This window comes from Stegodyphus dumicola, chromosome X1, assembly GCF_044657685.1.
Source record: "Stegodyphus dumicola isolate Sdum_Otavi_A_Nest chromosome X1, ASM4465768v1".
NCBI classification, from domain to species: domain Eukaryota; kingdom Metazoa; phylum Arthropoda; class Arachnida; order Araneae; family Eresidae; genus Stegodyphus; species Stegodyphus dumicola.
In genome coordinates, this window is record NC_140780.1 from 219,196,507 (window position 1) to 219,210,105 (window position 13,599).

At 29.6% G+C, this 13,599-nt stretch overlaps 1 protein-coding gene across 1 annotated transcript in view; it reads left to right on the plus strand.

Moving 5' to 3' along the window:
• Nucleotides 1-282: 282 nt before the first annotated feature.
• LOC118198259 (fibroblast growth factor receptor-like 1) overlaps nt 283-13,599 on the plus strand; it is a 206,354-nt gene continuing 193,037 nt past the window's right edge. The window contains exon 1 of the mRNA XM_085808517.1: nt 283-418. The gene's annotated coding sequence lies outside the window, so the exon portion shown is untranslated. The remainder of the gene's footprint in view (nt 419-13,599) is intronic.

Consider the following 13,599-nt stretch of genomic DNA (forward strand, 5'->3'; position numbering starts at 1 on the left):
ACATAACGGGAACTTTCGACTGGAAATTACTGCAAGTCTATTCAAGTGAATTCTTCGCAACTTTCCGGGAGACGGGGGTACTTTTCGGTCAATAAATGCCCTAGGAAAGACTTTTTGGAAAACCATATGTTGTAGACTTTACTAATATAAGACGACATCTTTCACACAAATTACCCTAGAAGAAGCCACATTTTGGAAGAGCTTGTGAACTAGGGGGTGGCGGGATAAAGCAAGGCGGTTGATGACGTCACTCATGCTTTACCATCGACTGCCCAATGGCAAGACAGAACAGTCACCTGCGTGCTGGCAGCGCCCTGGCTCAGCTGTCATATCCCGGGCGCTGAGACACAGAGCAGCAACAGTAGCGCGAACACGCGCGACTCAACTTTCCTCTTCGGACCGTGGAATCCTGCTGCAGGTAAAAACGCTCAGTTTACATTTGGCATCGAATTTATAGGCCCGCGCAAACTTTTTTTCGTTACTTTTTAAATTCGACATTCTTATGTAAAGGATGAATTTTTTTTTTTTTCTGTTCACCTGGATCAGGTATGTAATGTAAGATTAGTTTTTTTCGACGTTGTCCTGGGAACCACGCATTCACAACACAGTCACTATTTCCTCACTACAATCGATTGTGGCAGAAATCAGTCAAAATGTCGCTCCATTTGGATAGTTCGCCAAGATGTAAAAGATAATTAATTATATAATGAGTTAAATTTAATTTTCAAAGTTATTTACATGTTTTCCCGGAAGCGCAAACTTCCATTTCCGTATACAGTACTTCTTGACCGGGAAAAAGTTCCCTACTTTATTAAAATGCTTATATTTTCTTTGTTCTTATCTGAAATCATTTTACACATTAAGTTTAATAGTCCAAAAATATAAAACTAAATTTCTTATATTTTCTTTTATCATTGTCTGGGGAAAAACACATGCATGTTCAAAAAGCTAAAGCTAGCAAAAACGCTTTTCGCTAGCTTTAGACTCACAAAAGATGTCGGAAACTTAATAAAATTTAATTATATAGACTTGTTAATTTATTTTATCGGAAGAAATACGCTACAGTATATATCACATAAAGTTGAACGGATGAATTTGAAAGTAGCGGCTGCTGTGAACCTTTAATATTCCGTCGTTAACTTTCGAATTATGAAACAGCATTCAGAAAGTTATGTATCTGTTGTAACAGTCATATTCTGATATTTTAAAATAAGCTGTAAAATAGGCTTCATTTCTTAAGAGTAAGCAAAGGTTGCATCCTGTAAAATATCGAGAACTTTGAGAAATATTAACAAAGCCCTGTGGAATATAAAGCAAAATGAAACGTTCGTTTTTACGTAGATGATCTTGCCCAGAATACAATGTTTGAGGGGGAAAATAATTAGATGCATTCAACAGCTTTAATTTTGTTTCATGAAAAGATTGAAATAAAATGGCATATGACAACACCTTGTGGCAATTTAGATATGAATCACTTTCATAACTGTAAGAACAGCAAACCATAAGTATATATTAAACAAGAATTTAATTTTCTCCTTGAACTGAATTAGAATCATGATAATGTCATTAAATGGATAATAATGTTTAAAAACTTTACGAGGTTTCAATCGAAATTTCATTATGCGATTTAAAAAAATGTAGAAAAAAATTTGCATGTTTCACATATCAAGCAATTTTAAGACAGCTTTAGGAGTTCCATATCATGTGAAATGGGACCTCCTGTGATGCGTGTATTTTAAAAGTATTGTCTTGTATTTAAATGTATTTTAACATTCTTTGCTTGCGTTTTGGGAAACTGAGCTCGCTTCTTCCAACCATTAGCCAACAATAATCCAAATATTAAAGATAATTACAAAGACATATTGGCTAACATTTAAGTCTTCTATTTTACATTTTTTATTAACGTCTTTGTTAGCGGAAAGGAATATTCGATTTATTAAATTTTTAGATTCCAAGTAATTTTACCTTTACATTGTTAGTTCGTAAATAAGTTTTCTTCAAAAAAATAAATATGACCATGAATGTATTCTTCAAAAATTCAAGACGTGCTGTCTTCTAGTTATTTATTTCTTCAGTTCAAATGTTAAGTGCCAGTTTTCAGAGATCTTCTCACCTCTCTTTCCTCTCCTTGGTCTTGGTTTCTTTTCGATAAATACCCTCTAGCTAATCCCTTAGGTTTTCCTTGCAGTTGATTTGAGAATTTTTATATTTTCTCATGTCTAATGCATGACATTGATCCACTGAGCTCTAGAATTTGCTATTAATCTCAGATCTATTTTCCAATAGTTTCATAGGAAAGAGAAAAAAATAAAGTGTGACATTCAGAAGACTTTAAAGCTAATGGATGAAATATTATTCTATCAAAATAGTCCTATGGATTTCATACAATATGGTGCATATTATAATAGTGCTAAGGTTAAGTTATTTTATTAAGCTTTTTATTTCGTGGAAATTGGGGGATATTGCATTTAATTTTTTAAATCCTTAAACTTAAATAGCCTTTTTCCGAAATTCGTTTAATTTGTCAGCATTACTTGCTATTAACATCTATTAACATCATTTTCGAAAGTTTAAAGTAAGCGATTCATTCATACCATGATTGTTAATCATATGAAATTAACGGAAACAGAAAATATCTAGTTTAGGTTTTAAAGTAATAAATAGCTATTTGCATTTCACTAGGCTTAATCAATGATATAATATCTAAAGGCTCTAAACTCTCTACCGCTTTAATTAGTATGTACCAGTTTAATTTCATAATTTATAACAAACATACAAAAATCATTACGTCATTCAAAGAACTTTGGTTTCAAATGCTTGTGAAAAAAATGTGAATTAAATTTGCATTTTGTATACTAACACTTAAATTGTATGAACTATATATATGTATATATATACATTTTGTCTACCAGTTCCTAATCTTAAGTTCTTCATCTGTTAAAATAATCGTTTTTGAAAACTTCCAATAGTTTCGTAAGAAATAGTTTCTTGAAACATATCCTGTATGAAAAGTTTCAGAGTAATTTAAACAAAACTAAAATCTTTTAAAATATACTTCAAACTTATAACAATGATATTTTAGCATAAAGAATCAATCGAAAAATATCATCTGTGTGCAATACAACTTCAGAAATAAAATTTTAAAGCATAAAGCCCAATATAAATATCTTATTCGCATACACATTGAAAGAAACATTAACTGTTTTACAGGGCTATTCTTCAAAATTTATTTGAAAAAAATATAAGCCAAAAGTATCATGTACTTAAGGAATTATTTGAAAATACTTATTTAGTTAAATGATAGTTAGATTATTTAGTTAAATGATTATTTTCTAAAATATCCAACAAAAAGAAAATTTCTTTCTTAACTAAAATTTTACATGTTTGGAAATTATATTTATGATGTTCATTGTATTTTATTTTATTTTAATACGCTTTTAGTTCAGACCAAATAAATTGCCTTTCTTTTGAAATATATATATATATAAAAGACGTTTTCTCCAAAACTTGTATACTACATAGCGTCTTGGGAGCAAAATGTCAAAGTCCTTCATCCTGACAATAAATCTTTTGTTTACTGTTACGGATTTCATTTTCAGCACTGGACAGAAGTTTCATTTCAGTACTGTATTTAGTAGATTCTAAATATAATACACAGGTAAAATCTTCTGTCTGTCAAATGTTCAGGTAAAAAATCCTATTCAATATCACCTTTAAAAAAGAGCAGTTACGCTTTAAACCATTTTCCATGTAATATAAGTTTTGAAGAATTCTAAACAAAGTATTTGAAGTCAGTGACTAGAAATAGTAGATATTCCGGTATTAATTAAATATGTGTAAACAAGTTTTAATATGTAGCTAAAAAAATAATGTGGAAAGCTAGAAAATTTATCTTAAAAGCAGCAAAATTTTTATTTGTTGTACGCAAGATCAGAAATCATTTGGTTCGATTTCGTTTATTTCATATCTCGCATTTTTTAATGAAAGTTAAACATGAATAAATGATACCACTCTGGTTTTACTTATATCATTAAACAAGCTCTTTTGCGCATGATGTAGTAAGCATTAATACAGTTTCCTAAGAAATTTCAAAACATATTAAATGCTTAGAATTCATATACATTTTTGCAATAACTCTCGCTGCATTCACAAACACATGCATTAGGAGAGAGGGATAAAAAGGGAGGAGATTTATGTTCATAATAGTTTTCAAGTTATAAGTATATAATTCTTTACACATATACACTATACACCCACCCACACACACACACATATATATATATATATATATATATATATATATATATTAAGTTTTTGTATATGCGTATATTACACATTACTTTATATTTCTCAAAGCTTTCCCTGAATCTTGATTACAAAATAAAAATAGTTCATATTCTTTGCCTTTCTTTATCACTCTTACTTTACGGCAACATTTAGCGAACTTTGGATAAATGTTACATTCTGATTCACGTTCCCTTATTCGTTCCTTATAAATATGTGTGCAAGTGTATAATTTACGTGTTTTTTTATGTATGTAACAAAAATATTTTGAGTTGAATCAGAATTTTGAAATAGAGTTTTGCTGTGTATGTATTGGAAGCAGTATCATTATAATATGAATAGAGTGCTGAAAGGAAAATCCTAACGTAAACAAAAATTTAAAAATACTAAAATATCCACTTTAGGAAGTTTTAATTCAATCATTACAATTGCAATATATTTTATTAATCTTGCTGCAAGCCGCAAAAAGGACATAATGTGTGGCCAAGTTAGCTACAAACTGCCACTTGTATTTCTCTTTGCGTAATTACATATACATCTATACACAAGAAAGTTGAAAATAAAACGAATAGCAATGTTAAATGTCATGTAATCCTACAAAATCTCAAAAGGTTTCTCGTAGTTCATTACGACATTTTTCTCCAGATGCCGGAAAAAAATTTGTTTTTTCTTTCCCCGCCCTTTAATTTCTATATAAATATGATTATTTTCTTTTCCTTCTTGTAAAATTATTTTCTTCTTAAGAGTAAGATTCTATGTCATACCGCCGTCGATATTTAGAGAGTTTTATTCAAAATCTGTGCAGCTGTAAGGTAGTTTCTTTGCCTAATTTCAGAAGAGCATAGAGTTTAGTGGTATATTTAAAGTAATGTCTTGAAAGGAAAGCAATTTGTGTCGACGCGGAGGCCTAAAATATAGAAATTGAAAGAGTATTTATATATATGCTTTATTGCATTATTTATTCCATTGAGAATGCATTTTAATGCTTTTATTTATTTCAATGCAAAGTTACAGGCTATAATCTAACTTTCATAAGTTGTCAGTAGAGAAATATAAGTTTATAATATTATAAATATAATTACTGTTTTAAGAAAGAGTTTTATATTATATTTTATATAAATATAATATAAAACTCTTTCTTAAAACAGTAATTGCCGTAAAGTGCATTAGATTTTATAACATTGGTTAAAATATGGAAAATTTGAATTAAAGTTTAGCGTTTCACTGGTAATAATATAGGAAATACGAAACCAAAGACGGGTAATTTTCTATAATATTATTGCCAATTAGGTTTCTTGAGATAGCAAATTAATGTTGTTTTCTTATATTTTAATAATTATGCTGAAATATTTAAGAAACTAAAAAAATTCTTATGAGAATGAATCAAAGAAAAAAATTGGTGGAAACGATAGGATAGCTAAATGAAATTGCATCCAAATTATGTAATGAAGCTCAAATTTTAGAGAAGACACACATATGTAAATAAATAGTTTTTCCTGTGCGAAATGCTTCAATCGAATTCTTTCAGTTAGTAATGAAACTCATCTAACTTATACTAGTACAACATGTCTCAAAGAGTAATAATGTTATTTATTTTATGTAAAAAAATACATGTAAATACACTGTTTCATGCTTGTAAGAATTTGAATAAGTAGCAAATGAATCTATGAATTTAAACAAGTAGCTTTTGTATGCAGTAACTACTACGTATGATTTTAATCTATGTCTGATTAATTCAGTTACCGATTTAGTTGTATTGAATACTAGAACTCTTTGCTGATCAGTTTAGTTGAACGCTAGTGCCGATACCAATTTCTCACGTTTCTGGCATTACTAGTTTTATTTTTTCTAAATATCTTATATATTTGTCGCAGGTTTAAAAACATTTGCACATGTCATCTGAAAATTTTATAATTATTTAAATTTACTCAGTAAAAATTGATTATTTTTCTGTTAGTGTTAATGGATATTAAGCAATTTATATACAGCTAATATCTTAAAGACGTCTTGAGCAATTTTTAAAATACCAAGGAGCTGAAGGAAAAGGAACAGAATACTAAGCAAAGAAAAATATTTTAATATTAACAACCTGATAACACAAAAACTTGGAGTCAGGTCCATATTAAACTAAATATCGCCAAACATATAAACTGTAAGTTATCTTAGGGACTCATCAGCTCAGAACGTATGGATATTTCTTCGTAAAAGTCTAAGTTATTCCAAATCAATATTCTTTTACTTTAGAACTTGCCTCTAGCATCAAAAGAAGTATTATAACTAACATATTTCGTGAGCTATATATATGCAAAATGTTTTACACTGAATCTTATTTCGAGAAGCGAATTTTTGGATTTGGTCTAAGTACACGTCGTGGTTTTGTACGAATTATGCTACAGTTTGATGTGATTTTCCAAAAGTATATTTATCTGAAAGGGTGGAAACATAGTTATAGAGACGGATGCCATAGAGACAAGTGAATAATGGTGGTGAGGTATTTTAGTTACAGTGTGGCTTTAAAACCCTCAGTCGCACGGAACACCTACGTTTGCTTTGCAAGGAAATTTTGAAACTCCTCACATATTGGGAAAGGCTTTAAGTTTTTGAGCAAGACGAAGCACTGATACATTTGTTTCTCAATGCCATAACCTTTTTTTTTTCATTAGACCTTTCGTCTACAAGCAGTTTTTCTAAGAACAAAGTTGGTTGAACCAAGCAATATTCTTAAGAAATGATCAGCAGTATATTTAATCGTAATACTGCTGAATATGTAGAGCTTTTCCTAATCCTAAGTAAATGCCAAGTAGTCCTAAAAGCGATCAGCCGAGAAAATATGTGACAGGAAGAAAACAGTTGATATCTGCAGTAGTAATTAATATTACTTCTGGCATTAAACGTTCCTGAAAATTTTACTTTGCCTTGCAAAAGTTTTAAAAAAAAATGTCAATCTAACAAACTTATTATTTGTTCTCTACGCAGAGTTTAATAAAGTGGAGTTTCTATCATTTTAGATAACTTAGGTAACTCTAAACAAATAATACTGATAGCTCAACGAATTCTTTATTGCTAATAAGTTGGTAGTTGGCTTCAATACTTGAGGCAGCCATTGGTACTTTATCAGAATTTGTACGGGCCCAGTATAAAACATTCTTTAACACAGGCATTATCTAGCAGCTTTGGCCAAATGACATAGGAACAACCCATAATCATTATACGACCGAAAGACACTGAATCTCCAAAGAGGAACCACGAAGGCACCATAGAATCAGGAAGAAGAAGCAAAGAGAAAATTCACCCAAAACTGCGTCCGCTTATATAACAAAGCTTTATTTTTTATCGTTGAGGCAAGTGGAGAATATGCAAATTTCTAACGGAAAATTTAAGAGACATTTGTTTCAATATATTGCTTCCTGTAAATTTTATTAATCTACGATAATGTTGTAATAAATTCCGGTAAAAAATAAGTATTAAAGATTTAAACTTATTAGTAAATATTAAACTTTATTTTATGAGAAAATTAATAAAAAATTACACCTGCTAATATCAATTTTAGCTAATCCCAATTTATTAAGACATATAATTTTTAGAAGCTAAGAATTACAGTAAAATGCTTATTACGTTGGCATTCTCCTTTGTTTAAATTTTAACCGTAATTCTTAGCCTTGTTCTCGTGATGAAAATACAAAGTATATCTTATAAACATACGATCAAAATTATTGGTCTTCATCATTACTACGAACGCTAATGTAATAAACATAAATTTAATTGGAAATATGTAGCATGCTTTGAATAATCCGTCGAAATTTGGAAGCATTCCTTAGAGATCGCTGGCAGTCAATAAAGCCGACAAATCCTCTATATTTCTGGTCCCTTATAGTGGAAAATTTAATTAGTCGGCAACTAAATGGAAACTCGAAAGTTAACATACAGTCCCAGTATATTCCCTTAGTAAAATTAATCCGATCATGTATTAGAACAAAGGAAATTTGATATGTATGTATATATACAAGTGGATTCTTAAGTACATTCTCCCCTAAATTATCGATTCCATTCCATACATTACTGTATTAAGCACAGAGATTACTCTTGTTTATTCATATGCATCTAATATAATAATCTCTTATTTCAAGAGGTTCTAAGGAAAGTTCCATTGTTATATTTTAACCAAAGTTTTTGAGTCTGCAAGGAGTATATCAAAGGCAGTAGCAAAAGTAATTAGAAGTTTTTTAAATAGATAAGTTCCACTGAAATCAGAAATACATAAAAATATGCCATAAAATGACGAGCATCACGTAAAATGTTGCTCTTATGATACCTTTCTCTTATCATGTATGTAAATCAGGAAAGGAAGCATGACCATATCAAAAAAACAATATGTATATATATATATATATATATATATATATATATATATATATATATTAATGCATAAGATGAACATACGTTCCTAGTTTCAAATCATATTCATTGAAATATCAACAAAATTCTGACAGTCTTTTAGGAAAAGCAATTTTTATGCTACTATGCTAATTAAAAGCATTTTAGAAGACTATTTTATTGAAATGATATGCACAGTACTAATATAAACATTACTTGCTAAAAACATTTCATCTGGTGGTTAACGCAAGACAGATAGTTTCTAATAAGGTATATAATAAGTAGTAAGAACACAAATAAATTATAAGTAACTAAAGCTATTTCTTGACCTGTATTAGGGCGACAAACTAATGATAGTCGTGATTATTCCCGGCAGGTCATATTACAGTGTTTACATTATATCACATTTCAGATAACCTTATATTAAGTATTCTGTTAAAATTCTTATACTCAACGCCTAAGCACATACTACATTACTCTTACCAAGAAAAAACAAGAATTACTAAGGAATTAATCTTTCTATTAGACTGCTGTCTCTTGAGACCACAAAACTGCATTTCTGTGGAAATTATTGATTCACAACAACTTAAGACTGCACGACAAGGAATAAGATCTCATTTCTAACTTTGAATGGGTTTAAATAATTACTTTGCTTATTCAACTGAAGAGCAAGCCATACATTAGGAATGAGAGGATAAGCAGAAGAGAAACAATTCAAAATATTTGGTGTATTAAGGTAAAATGACATTGCCCTTGACAATTCAAGGTTGCTGAGCTTATAAATAACATTATTGCGGTAGAAGTACATACAAATTTTAACTAATGTATTCATAATTAATTGATTTAAATTATTATTTAACTAGTGTTAAATCAATTAAATGTTCTAAATTTTGCATAAGGGATAGTGTCTACATTATGTCTACATTTGTGCACAGGAGATTTATAATTATTTTTATAAAAAGAAAGATTTGAACCGAAAATGCAGTTAAAATATTAATAATTGTTAATGTAACTATAATCTAATCTGCACTTATTGATTGAAAACATAAAGCAATGATATTTTTTTAAATATTTTTCCATTGCATTTTATAACTGATAATATATTTGTAAATCAATTGAATAATTGAGTTTTCATTTTTTTTTGGTTGAACTTCGGTGTTATATAATATAATATTCTCATTTGAAGCTTTTGTTGAACAATTAAAATACCAGTATTAAAGTTAATATTTGCTAATTGAATATCCCAAGGTCTATGTAAAATCATAAAATCTGTTTAAATAGATACCATATTTTAAATAAGAACTTTTGTAACCGTTTATTTGCATGCCTCCATGCATGAAATATTTAATAAATGTTTTATGATTTATTGAGAAACAAAGATATTACTTTTGGTTTGTAATTGCCTGTTTAAAACTAATGTTCGAAATTGTATTTATTGTAACATTTTTCATAATTATTATTAATTTTAAATATTGCTTGTCTAGAAGGATGTGGTTTCCTGCAGCAGTTAAAGCTGATAAAAAAAAATAAAAAAATGCATTAGCTAATATTTAATAACTATAATAAAGTAAACCTATATGTATCTTTCTGTATTTGTTTCTTGTCAAATATATATATGCGATATTTTGGCAGTCATGACGAAGCTCGGTATCAAAGTTCAGGCATGGCGTTTAGCAGATTAGATATCCAAAGACGACGCAAATTGATTTAGCTTTTAATTGCCCATTTTTATTTACTCCAATTAGCAGATCATTTTCCTTTTAGATGACACTCTTTAAATTACACATCCATAGTGATTTTAACTAAGTATGATTAAATTTTAACTTTATGCGTCATAACTAATTCTAACAAAGGAAGAAGAGGGACAGGCCAGCGCAGAGTCTTGTAGCGGCGAGATTAGGAAGCAATCTGACTGAAAAATGGCACGTACTCAGTATTTACAGTAGCGGTTACGTAATAGGCTAGCAAATTCTAGAAGGTACTGGTCTAGGGGGAAGATCCTGAATTGCAGAAAGTTAATTAAAGGTTGCGTGTTTGCGTAGAGCAAAACCATCTTATTTTTTTATATTTTACATCTATATTAATGCATGTTTTCACATGCATGTAAATTTAAGAATCTTATGTGCCATTCTGTAACGTGTTCCGTAAAAACATATCCATGATCAGAAGAGAATCGTTATCAGTACTGATTTAAATGAAATTACCTTTTAGTATTTGTACGTTTGGTTTCTCAGGCTTACGAAGTGCATACAGCAAAGCGTAATCATGATAAGACATGTGTTTTATTATTTCGCTGCAAATCGTTTCTACAGTACAAAAAGGACTTTTGCCTAATGTTTCTTAAAATATATACTTCTGTATACTGTATTTCTTCAGTATACTGAGACGTGCTATAGAGTTTAAAGATAGGAACGCTTATATACTATATATAAGGATGTGCTAATTACCTTTCTACTTATTTCATGCAATATTTAACTTATTGGGTTCTGTTACAAAATATTCGGTACACCTTACAGAATTTTCTGATATACAAGCATATTTTTGGTGTTTTATGACAAACAAATTAAATTTTAACATAATAATGAATTTTTACAAATGTCTTAGATGGCAGCTGAAAACAAATAATCATTTTCCGTTGTGAACAACTAGTCTCATTTTGAAATGCTGAAAATAGGAATCGCTGACTATTAAATGGAAAATGAAAGTCATACTGTCAATTTTCTTATAAGAAATGCCAAAGTAAAGCGATAAGAGCATTGAATAAAGAAGCAAACTGAGAGAAAACATCCCAATAAGCATGGCTTGCACGATACAGAAAGAAAAGAAAAGGACTAAACGTATTTTTGAGGACGCACTTGAGAAAACGACAGCTTTTGTCCGAAATGAAAAGAAAATTCTCTTTGGTAGAATTTTTTTTCCTGCATAGAAAACGTTATAGTTACCAGAAGATATTTTGAAATATAAGAAGCATTGTATCTACTAATGGTATTAAATAATGATTTTGTCTCAAAACTGCTGTTAAAAAGAAAAAAAAATATTAGAGGATCATAAGGAATCTTCAAGAAAATATTAAATTCAGATAAAAGAATCCTCAAGAATTTAACAATCAGTAACATACTGAGAATCAGGTTATTGTCAGTTTAGCTTAAGTTATTTCGCAATAGCTGCAAAAATATATATTTTTTTAAATAAATATTTTTTAATATCTAAATATCATATTAAAATTTTAAATTATTTCATTATTAAAATAAATTTTGTTGCGTTAATGCCACCAAAAGGAACTTAGAAATGTTTCACTGTATTCATTTAAATATGTACTTCAAGTATCTAAAAATGCGAAATATATATAACGTGTAATATTCATGTAATAACGAAAATAATATAACTTATAGTAAGCAGATCAAACAACAAATTTGATTCTTTTCCTAATAGTAAATTTATATTCTAATAGAATATAATACAGACAAGCACTTTCCATTCTCATTTGATGAAGGACGACTTTTTGACAGAAACTTTAGTAAAAATTAATTAATTAAAAATAAACATGGAAAAGGAAATATAATACTTAACTGAATAAAAACAAATTTCCACTCACTGTATTTTTATTTAGCCGCCCAGACGGTATAGTGGTTAGGGAAGTCTGACTACGATACCTAAGGGCCTGGGTTCGAATCTCGGAGAAGGCATGGTTTTAACTGTGCGTCCCTTCATAGGAGACAATGGTGGCCCACCTGTTATATGCCTCCATAATATAGAGACCACCACATCTGGCCTTGTATAGATTAATGGACTGTGTTACACTGTAATTGTTCACAATCTGCCATTGGAAAAAAAAAATATTTATCATGAATGAGGAATAACTTTGAATTCAAAATGCATCTCATTTCACAAAACTAAGCTTCTATCTGAACAATTCTATAAATGTTTTAGAAAGTTTTCCCCTAAATAATAAATGGTAATTTGAATAGCTCTTCCTTCATGCACTCAGAATGTTTTTCTGGAATGATTTATGTTCTCTTTCTCATATAGTGAAGAAAGACCTTTGACAGAAACTTCATAATTTACTACAGATATTTTAAACGAAATTCTTACCATTTATCTTAAGTGTATTGAAGATTCGTATAGTGAAAAGTGTAAATGAATTCTTAATGGCAACATAAAAGTTTCATAATATATCATTTGACATGAACATATAAAATAGGGATGAAGATTTTATTTGTATTCTCTCCTTTCTTTCCAAAATTTTATGTTTGAATAGAAAGGAACTTCTTGAGTTTTATATGACTAAAATATGAGAATTTAAAATTCTACAAAACTCAGAGTCACTTCGAATCGAAAGATATTGTTTTATAAAGTAAATACTGCTGAATTTGTTTCAATGTTTGCTTTAACAAGTCACTTTAAAGATACATTCTATTGCATATATATAGTAATAAAACTCGAAAGGTTTAATAATATAATATTATACTCTGAGAACTTAAACTACGTAAAAAGTTGACGAAAAATATATGCACGGAAAACATTTTATTGTAACATGTAATGGTCCTGGAATTTAGAAAGAATTTTCATATACATATATTTATGTAAAATATAAAATATACGATGGCTTTGCTCTAAGCGAACAGGCAAACTCTAACTAACTTTCCGCAATTTTCGGATCTTCGCCCTAGATCAGTACTTTCGAGGACATTCTGGCATGTTACGTAACCGCTGCTATAAATGAAGAATGTATGGTTATTGTATTGTAATGTCCTTGTCATCAGCAACTGTATCTCCCGGCCATGCTCTGTACCACAAGTTCTGTATGCCCTAATGATAACGTTTCAATTAACACCGATGCATGGCGTAAGTACGCCCCGTGGAGGTGTTCTTCTCAAGACGGTTAGCGTGAAGGAGTGACACCAGTTTTGCCAATGACGATGTGTTGGTGCTTCCCACACT